The sequence below is a fragment of the Carassius carassius genome, chromosome 50, assembly GCF_963082965.1.
Source record: "Carassius carassius chromosome 50, fCarCar2.1, whole genome shotgun sequence".
NCBI lineage: Eukaryota > Metazoa > Chordata > Actinopteri > Cypriniformes > Cyprinidae > Carassius > Carassius carassius.
In genome coordinates, this window is record NC_081804.1 from 13,062,544 (window position 1) to 13,072,687 (window position 10,144).

A 10,144-nucleotide genomic window follows, 5' to 3' on the forward strand; every position below is an offset into this window, starting at 1 on the left:
ACTCATTGTGATGATTTACTTGCGTATGTGTGCATGCATTTTTTTTTGATGAAGGATATCATAAAGCTTGCCAGAAAATGCTCATGAACAGCTTGCATGACAATATTAAATTTACCATTATTCTCTCCATTTTTTTATTAATTGTTCTATTAAAAAAGCTTTTTGTCTTTGTTGAGACTTAAGGTTAAAAATGTATTTTACGGCCATCGAAAGGAACATTGTTTTGTAATTGTGACTTTCAAACATGTAAGGAGGAACTTCCCAAGAGGACCTGAAGGCATATCATTTTCCATTAAGTCAGGCCACTAAAAATCAGCCTGTATTTTGGTCAATATCACCATCTTGTGGACATGAACCTGTCTGTGGCCAAGGCGCCTTAAAGCAGAGGAAGGGTTCAAAGAAATCAGAATACCTGGGATCTACAGAAGAGAAGTCTTAATGCCATATCATACAACGACACTCTAAAGAGCTGTGTGCTTTCAACACAAATTTCCAATATGAAAATGCGAGGTACATAAAAAAAAAGGATTTATGGAGTGACCTACACAAAACCCAGACACGAACACTTTTGGGAAGAACTGGAATCTTAGTTATGCTCTCATATCTTAATCGGAGCAAAATCCCTGCATCCATGTAAATCCTTTCCCAGACGACTGCTGTTAGGAACGACCAACTGACCAATAAAAGAGCATTCTGTCATCAGTTACTCACGTTTCAAACCTCTGGAACACAAGAAAACATCAAAGAATGTTTCTGCAAGTCAATGGGCTTAAAAGCGTTTAAACTCCAAAAAGGACATAAAGGTAAGGTGAAATGAATCCATACTATCTGAGTGAGACAAGTCATCACAAGTGGCACAATCATGTTGTATTAAATTATTTTTTTGAAATATTAATATTCAAATATTTACACAATTATATGAAAATCCAAGTACATATTATATTGCAAGATTTTTTAAATGCATATAATTTTTTGTAAATATATAAATTGTTTTACTATTAATATTTATATATTTAGAAGATTTTCTACATCAGACTACATCAAAAAATATCAGCACCTCAAACACTGGATCATGCACGTCACATCAGGATTTTTGGTGAATTAATTTAAAAGGGAATTCTTCAAAATATCTTCTTTTGTGTTTTGCAGAAGAAATAAACTCGATATGAGGGTTAATAAATTATGACATTTTTATTTTTGGGTTAATTACTGTATATCCCTTTAAGACCAATGTTTTTTTTTTTATTAAATTCTTGAAACGCACACATAGTGCCTACAGTATGTGATTTGGGGCATCTGCATTATTTTGGCAATATGCTGTATGAAGAATTCATATTTATGTACTAGAAATCACATTCACAAAATGTGTGATTGTCCAGCACAAAAAAAAGAAAAGAAAAAGTGATTGCCCAAAGACAGGACAGAGTAACTGAGAAAAGAAAAGTGGTAAACAAGACACTCTCATGAGTGAAGTCATTTGTCCACATCTTCACCTGCTCAGGGTCAGACAGGAAATGAGATGACTTTATCATTGTTGTCACTTTGTCTTTGGTTGGTTAGGCAGCTTCCTCTCATGGACTGGCTTCGCGGATGATGGCGCAGGTGAGCCCCGCCGAGAGATCCCCCACCTCTCTCGAAGAGCCCCACTTTTTAATATGCAACATCTGTGCCGGGGAGAGCGTTCCAAACTGGCTGCTCCTTGGAGGATGACAGCGGAGTCTGCTCAGAACTTGGGCAGGGGGCGTTTGTAACTGCGAGGTTATACACAGATGTTAGCGATGTTCACAATGTCACTTTGTCCTTTGTTAAAATGGCCCGGGGAGAACTATTTTTGGACAAGTACTTCTTTGCTTCTTATATCCACTGAGTTTCCTCTGTCCATCTAACAATCCTGCTCTTGGATCATTCGGGTCAGTGGACTCCCGATCGACCAGGCGCTATAGCGGTAATCTGACATGAAGCGAGAGCTCACATGGAGTGCCCGCATTCTCCACCAGAAGTGCAGCGGGCTCATCCGGAATCTTAAGAATGTGAGCGAGGAGGTTTGTGCACCTGCTGCTCCTCTGGGATCTCTGGATCTTAGAAGAGGAGGCCTGGGGACTTGTTAGGCATCACAGGGATACTGGAGATTTAGGGGAAAGTGTCTGTGTGTGACTGCCTGTGTATCTTGTTGAGCAGACCATCTCTCTGTAGACACCGGAGGATTCGCAGATGAACAAAAACACTGTGAGAATGATGACTGAGCCCTGAATAAAGACACATGGAAAGTGCGCGGTGACAGCTGAGAAACACAGACTGTGTACAGTATGTACCCTCTGTATAAACAAGTATCTGTGTGCTAGGCTATTTTTATTCTTCTCCAGAATCGTCCGCAATTAATTCAACTAGAGCCGCTCTAGGGACAGTTCTCCCGAAAATGAAAATACTGTCATTACTCACTTTAATGTTGTTGCCCCCCCCACCCCCACCCTGTAAAACAAAAAGGAGAAATTTTTAAGAATGTTCACACAGCTCTTTTCCATGACTACGTATGTAAATGTGGAATGTGGTCCATACAACTTGCGCACTATATTCCAATTGTCCCGCAAACCAAAATACATTTCCCAAAAATCTATCTTCTCCTCCACCAAAGCTCTGAAATCTCACTTGATCCGACATATCCGACATGTTGCCACAACAGATTTAATATTAAACTTGGCCTTGCACTGAAAGCATTGAACTGTGACGGACTAATCAGCTGTAAGCTTTAAAACTGAAAATATAATCTTACCTGAAACTTCCACACGATTCTTGCAGCCACTTGTTTAATTCTAGTGGTTTGAATGAGATAATATGTAATCTAATAAAACAGCAAGGTCAAGCATGAACACAGACACTTTATCGAATACGGCACGAGGTAAATCACAAACAATTGATAGCAGCTGGGTGATAGCTGGGAACAGTCTAAATCGACTCCAGTTTATTAACATTCTCCTTCTTTAAAGAACTACATTATTTCAGCTGTGATCTGACGGGGTCTGTAAGTGGCATCATGCTGCCAATTTTCAAACTTGACACTGAGGAGAGATCGAGAGCGAGAGAAATTAGGAATGAGTATCCGCCGATGGTGAGCTTGATTCTTTTTTGCATGCTTACGAAGGCATTCATATTTAATGCTCATCATCAGGGGCTGCGTTTGAGCATAGGAAGATGCCGATGGTATTTTTTCCCCACACCCCTTGAGCCAACTCCTTGTGACAGCCCTCCGCTCCATCCCAGCAAATTTTCTGCATGAGTTCCCGCGAACAAAAACAGCCCAGTGTGAGCGAAGCAAGGCCCGGCCACCGCCGCCCTGCGACCGGGGATGGGGGGAGGGGACGGTCGGGCACGTCACTTCGGATCAGCCGTCTCTCCACACTTCGCATCTTCTCAGTTAAAGGATGAATGTAGAGGAGGGGAAGTCGAGCGAAGATCCCAGCTGCCATCGCTGGAGAGGACAGGGATAATGCAGCCATATGTGGAGAATAGCATGGGATATGTAGCCTCTGAAACGCTGAGGTGGCTTTTCTGAGGCCTTTGATGCTTGTGGAGATGCGAGTTGACTGCAGGCCTTCTGGGAAGACTCTCTGTCTTGACATACTGTGTGTCGCTCAGATTTAACTTAGTCTCTTTGATGCAATAAACCACAGCATGTGTGCTGGTTGTAAAACTATAGACATGCAACATGAACAACACGGTTTGATATAAAAATGACATTATAGCTGGATATTAAATCAACATCTAAGCATCTTTAGATCACTGAATTCAAAGGCATAGTCTTTTATCTCCTTATTATAATGTATTTAATTTATGCAGTTGGTTTGGCAAGGCTACAGCAATAAACTGATTCTTTTTTAAAGTTTAGTTTTTCTAAATTCTTTGAAAAAGGTAAAATAAAGAGGAAACTTAAAATAGGTAATATGCTACATCTTATTAAGTCTGTATATTTAATCCACTATAAAAGTGTTCTTAAGCCATTCTAACGCACTCATAATATTATAAACAGAATTATACATACATCTTATAATTCTATTTATGCTCTCATAAATATTTGAAACCAGTTAAAGATTCATTAAAACACACAAAAAAAGAAGTTTATCAACACTTTGATATCTTATTCCCAGCCAAAGTAGACTTTTCAACTTTCCAGTTTTTATGTTAACACAAATCAAAAATGCAAATGACATATTTAAATGACTATTTTTTCTTATTCCAAAAATATATAATATCGATTAAATCAAATATATATTAATATTCTATTTAATAGTTTGTGACTCTAATTCTATACATTTTATTATATTTTCAATATTTCAGGTTTGAAGTCTTAAGTAATACTAAGCAAGCATGAATATCTAAGTATTATGTATTTTATTATATTTCTTGGTACAATATTTATATGTAAATATTGTTTTTAATTACAGATTTTCATTAATTTGAAGATTCCAAAGATTCCATTTCAGAAAAAAAAAACTTTTGAATTCTAAAAAAGTCAGACCTTGTGTTTTAGTCTATAAAAATATAAAACATGTATTATAATGCATTAGGAATACATTTGGGCTCCTTAGAAAGTCTTACCCCGAAAAAAAAATGAAAATAATATTGTCCTCATGTTTACACAATCACTCATCTCTCGAAAAAGCTATTCATTTTTAGTTATTTACATTGTTATTTAGTTACTTACATGAACAATAATGTAGCTTTAAAAATCTGACTGCAGTCAGTGTATTTGAATGAATTAAGAGATCTTTACAGAATGATTCTAGAGGAACATCTTCACATCTCAGCGGCGCTGCAATGAAGTGAGAGTTTAAGTAGAGCACAACAGCACCCTCTCCTGGCCAGCGCTGATATGACACCCTCAGGATGAAGAGTTTGGGTTTGACCACTGGTCCACTGAGACCTGATTAGTAAATCATCTCTTCTCTGGCCTCCTTCTCAAGGATATGAGTTGACACTGAAGGAGACTTGAAAAATCGACTGTCGTAAAAATAAACTCGTTTTCGAAGATGCATGCTCACTGAGCCCCAAATTGGCCCACATTTAAAGCTATATACATAGTCACCCCTTCAATTACACTGACTCGCAAAGTACATAGAGGACAGAGAACTTTACAGGACTTTTCAAAGAGAATAGTCTTTTGATTTATGCATGACAACAAACCCAGTTTTAATTGACTCTGAAATACGATAGTAAATCAAAGTTGTGCATCAGTGTGTTCAATTAAAAGCAGCGTGCAACAATTATGAATGAATAATTTCTGCACACTCGATTTGAAGAACCTACGGATGACAGATTTGGTTTTAAACTAGTTCACTGGCATTTCAGATCTTTAAGGAAATAAAACAGCGCAAGAAAATCATTTGAAACACATTATTTCATACACTTTTATAAAGAATCTGCCTGTTTGGTTTGTACAGAGTTGCAAGTATTTGCACAAAATTAGTTGTAGGGATTTGTTAGGAACCTAAATCCTGAAAAAAAAACATAATTCTTTTGTGAAAGCTTTGGAATGTATTGCTGTCACTCTGCCTTCTGAACAAACAGCACAAGCAGGATATGTCTCCTAATTGCTGTAATAGAAGACTTCTTATTGAGGATTTATGAAAAGCGCATATGCATTACCTGGAAGCATGTTGGTGTTTTCGTTGCAGCTTTTTTGCTCAAAACCACATTCAACAGCACAGCGTGCCATCCATATTCATGCGGTATTTGCTGGGAGGCATTTTTGTGTCTCCTAAAAATAGCACGTGGAAGAAAAAGAGACTCACAAAGATACAATGCTGCATTTGTACAAGCTTTCCGGAAGGAAGCCGGTAAACAAATGTCTCCTTATTGAACCTTCCGCTTCATCTGCAGTGTAAACAAGAGTAAATTATTTGCAAGGTCACTTTAAGGTAAAGTTAAGGGTGTCGATACACGGGAAGTGATGAAATAACTCTGTGCTTTGAGCCTCAGAGGTCTTATTTCCATATAACAACACGCCATCTTATAAACTCACAACTCAAGTCACGCTGTTGAGTGTGTTAAGTGTGTTGTGGTGACAAATTTATGGATTTCGGTATTGGCTTGTGAATATGTCACTCTGATTTGTATGATTTAGATGGAAAGTTCAGGCTTTTATGGTAAATGTCACAGGTGTTTGCTCAGATAGAGAGAAACGTCTCAAAGTTACGAATGTAACCCTGGTTCCTTGAAGGAACGAGACGCTGCGTCAAGCGCTTTGGGGAACGTCCCTGACGAGACCGACTCTGAATATCGTGTGCAATCTTTCCAATGGAAGACGGGGTGATATAGCGACCAGGAAGCTATAAAGGCACCTGGCACGCAGCTGGCTTCAGTTTCGAGTAGGGAGTATGGCTCCTTCAAGGAACCAGGGTTACATTCGTAACCTTGAGACGTTCCTTTTCAGGACCTCGAGCTGCGTCAAGCACTATGGGGAAGGATTCGCCCACGCTGCCAGACTCAGTGCTCGCAATGGACACATACAGTTTAGCTTTTCCTGGTCTGGCCCCCGAAAGGGAGGAGGGCAGAAGGCCTGCAGTACTATAGGTTGTGGTGTAACAGAGGGAACCTTAGGAACATAACCCGCTCGAGGGTATAAGAATGCTTTGGCCATACCAGGGGCAAAGTCTAGGTAATTAGGGGCCACCGAAAGGGCCTGAAGATCTCCAACTCTCTTTAGCGAGGTGATAGCCAGTAACAGGGCAGTCTTAAGCGTCAGATGTCTATCTGAGATATCAAGTATCGGCTCGAATGGAGCTTTACAAAGAGCCTCTAAAACCACAACCAAGTACCAGGGGGGAACACGGGACCGTACTGGAGGTCTCAGCCTCAGCGCACTGCGGAGGAAACGTGTAATTAGGGGGTGTTTACCCACTGACTGACCGTTGAAAGGGATGTGGTATACAGCTATGGCCGCCACGTACACCTTTAAGGTGGAGTGAGTTAACACCGCAGAGAGCCTAGCTTGGAGAAACTCAAGAATTGTACCAACTGGGCAGTTAACAGGGTCAAGCTGGCGGTCTCTGCACCATGAGGTGAAGAGCTTCCACCTCAGGGCGTACAGTTTCCTCGTAGAGGGAGCTCTGGATTGGAGGAGGGTCTCAACAACCTCGGTTGAAGAGACTGGAAGCTATGAACTGTGCCCCCTCAGGGGCCACACCCACAACTTCCACAACTCCGGGCGAGGGTGAATTATTTTGCCCTGCGCCTGAGAGAGTAGATCTGTCCTGATCGGAATCTCCCATGGACAGCCGTCGAGGAGAGAGATCAGATCTGCGAGCCATAACGAGCCCGACCAGAACGGGGCTACTAATTGAAGATGGACCCCGTCCCGGCGTACTCTCGCCAGAACTCCCAGGAGCAGAGCGATAGGGGGAAAGGCGTACAGATGAAGCCTCAGCCTGGTCTGTACCATAGCGTCCAGTCCCAGAGGAGCTGGATGAACTAGAGAGAAACGGAGGGGACATTGCGATATCTCTTGAGTCACAAAGAGGTCCAAAAACTCTCAAGTCAAGTCAAGCCCCTTGGGGAAAATCCCTTGGTCTTGAGCCACCACTGTAGGGGTCTCATGTGCAGGAGGCCAAAAAGTATCACGTTGGACGCAGCTGCCATAAGCCCTAACAGTCTCTGAAACTGTTTGACAGTGAGTGACTGGCCTTCTCTGACTCTCTCGACTGATGTGAGGATCGACTCGATCCGAGCAGGAGACAGACGTGCCTGCATCGTAGTCGAATCCCACACTACGCCTAGATAGGTAGTTCTCTGAACTGGAGAAAGTACACTCTTCTTGGCATTTAGTCTCAAACCCAGCTCCCCCATATGTGCGAGAACGAGATCTCGATGTCGAACCGCCATTTGCTCTGATTGAGCTAAAATCAACCAATCGTGGATATGGTTCAGAATGCGGATGCCCTGCATACGGAGGGATACCAGAGCCGCATCTACACATTTCGTGAACGTGCGGGGTGAGAGTGCAAGGCCGAAGGGAAGTACTCGATATTGGTAGGCTTTGCCCCCGAAGTGAACCTCAGAAACTTCCTGTGTTGTGGAAGGATGGATATGGAAGTATGCGTCTTTGAGATCTATTGTGACAAACCAGTCCTCGGATCTGATTTGAGCTACAACCTGTTTGACAGTGAGCATTTTGAACTTCAGTGACATTACTGAGAGGTTTAGATGACGTAAGTCTAAGATCGGACACTACACCCATCCTTCTTTGGAACTATGAAATACCGGCTATAAAACCCAGACTCCCTGTCTAGAGGAGGGACCACCTCCTTCCTTAATAGGGTATTCACTTATTGTTCCATAACCAGAGCCTGCCGGGGGCCGACTATTGTCGGTGTAACCCCGTTGAATGTCGGCGGTGGATGGCCGAAACTGAATGAGATAGCCTCTTTCTACTTTGGGCAGGACCCATTGAGATACCTCTTGCAGTAGTTTTCACGCATCTAACTAATGTACTAAGGGACTCAGTCTCTCGAGACTGACCTCTGGTGTAAGAGGCCCCTGAAGGGGCTTGCAAGTGCAGACTTGCACTCTCAGACACTTGCACTTCCGCTAGTGACATCACTTGCAGTCTTTACTTTTTTTATTTTGTTCTATTTATTGATAACTGTTTGTTTGAATCTCTCAACATTTTACAACAGTAGCCAGGTGGTGAAGACAAGAAAAAAAAATTAAATTACAATGTCACTTGCAATCGCTACTTGCACTCTCCGCTACCTGTGAAGTCACTTGCAATCAACACAAATCGTGCGTGTTGCCAATGGAGACAAGACGCTGTGGTGGTGATTAAACGATTAAAACTAAATTAGTAGGCCTACTACTATAACGTACAGGGTCCTGCAAGAAAAAGACAAGACCGGCAAATCCAAAACAGCAGAATATGAACGCAATGCACAAAGTCTTTCATTAAGCATTTTCCTCCTGTAGAAAAAACAAAAAACATAATATGGCACAATGCATTAAGATACATTAAGTTCAATTAAAAGACCAAATTCAAAATATAGTTTCAAAAATACAGTATTATGTAATGTACTACAAGGCAAGCAGATGGCTATGAACATAATGCACAAACTTTGTCCTCCCATACAGCAAACCGCTTAATGTGGCCTAATAACAAACAAATAAGATGATAAAGACAATTCAGTAGGCCTAGCCTATATGTCTTGATGTTGACTCAACGTATATACACAGACGAGCAAATATGAGCGTGCATTATGAAATGCATCAAATGATTTTAAAAGGATCAACTCCGTACAGACAAGCAGACGAGTACAGAACGCAGTGCGTTAAATTCTACATTAAACGTATTCCTCCTATAGAAAATCATTATAAATATTATAAATAAAACACATAATGTAACTTAATGGACAAAGACAGTGATATAAACGAGTTGTAGACAGTTTATTCTATATGAAAAAATGCTTAACGCGAAACTTTGCGTCGATCTTGCGTTTATTCTGGGCTCACCTGATTGCCTGTACATATTAGTATTTTAATAATATAGAGCATATTGAGTTTGGCCTTAATCATCTTAGTCCATTATGCCACATTTTGCGATATGTGAGGAAAATACTATATACATATTCATTAAAATAATGAACTGTATATTTAATTTGATATTTTAATATCATCTTAACATTAAGCCATGTTAAGTGTTTATGTTTTTCTACGGGAGGAAAACGCTTATTGAGAGACTTTGTGCATTGCGTTCATATTCTGCTGTTCTGGATTTGCCGGTCTTGTCTCTTTCTTGCAGGACCCTGTACGTTATAGTAATTTGTTTTAATCGTTTAATCACCACCACAGCGACTTGTCTCCATTGGCAACACGAACGATTTGTGTTGATTGCAAGTGACGTCACAGGTAGCGGAGCGTGCAAGTAGCGATTGCAAGTGACATTGTATTTAGTTTCTTTTTTTCTTGTCTTCGCCACCTGGCTACTGTTTTAAAATGTTGGGAAATTCAATCAAAAAGTAATTAAAAAAATTCAATAAAATAAAAAATAAAGACTGCAAGTGATTTCACTAGCGGAAGTGCAAGTCTGAGAGTGCAAGTCTGCAGCCAGACCCTGTTGGTCAGAATGAGAGTCCAAACAGCTGATAAAAACATCACGATA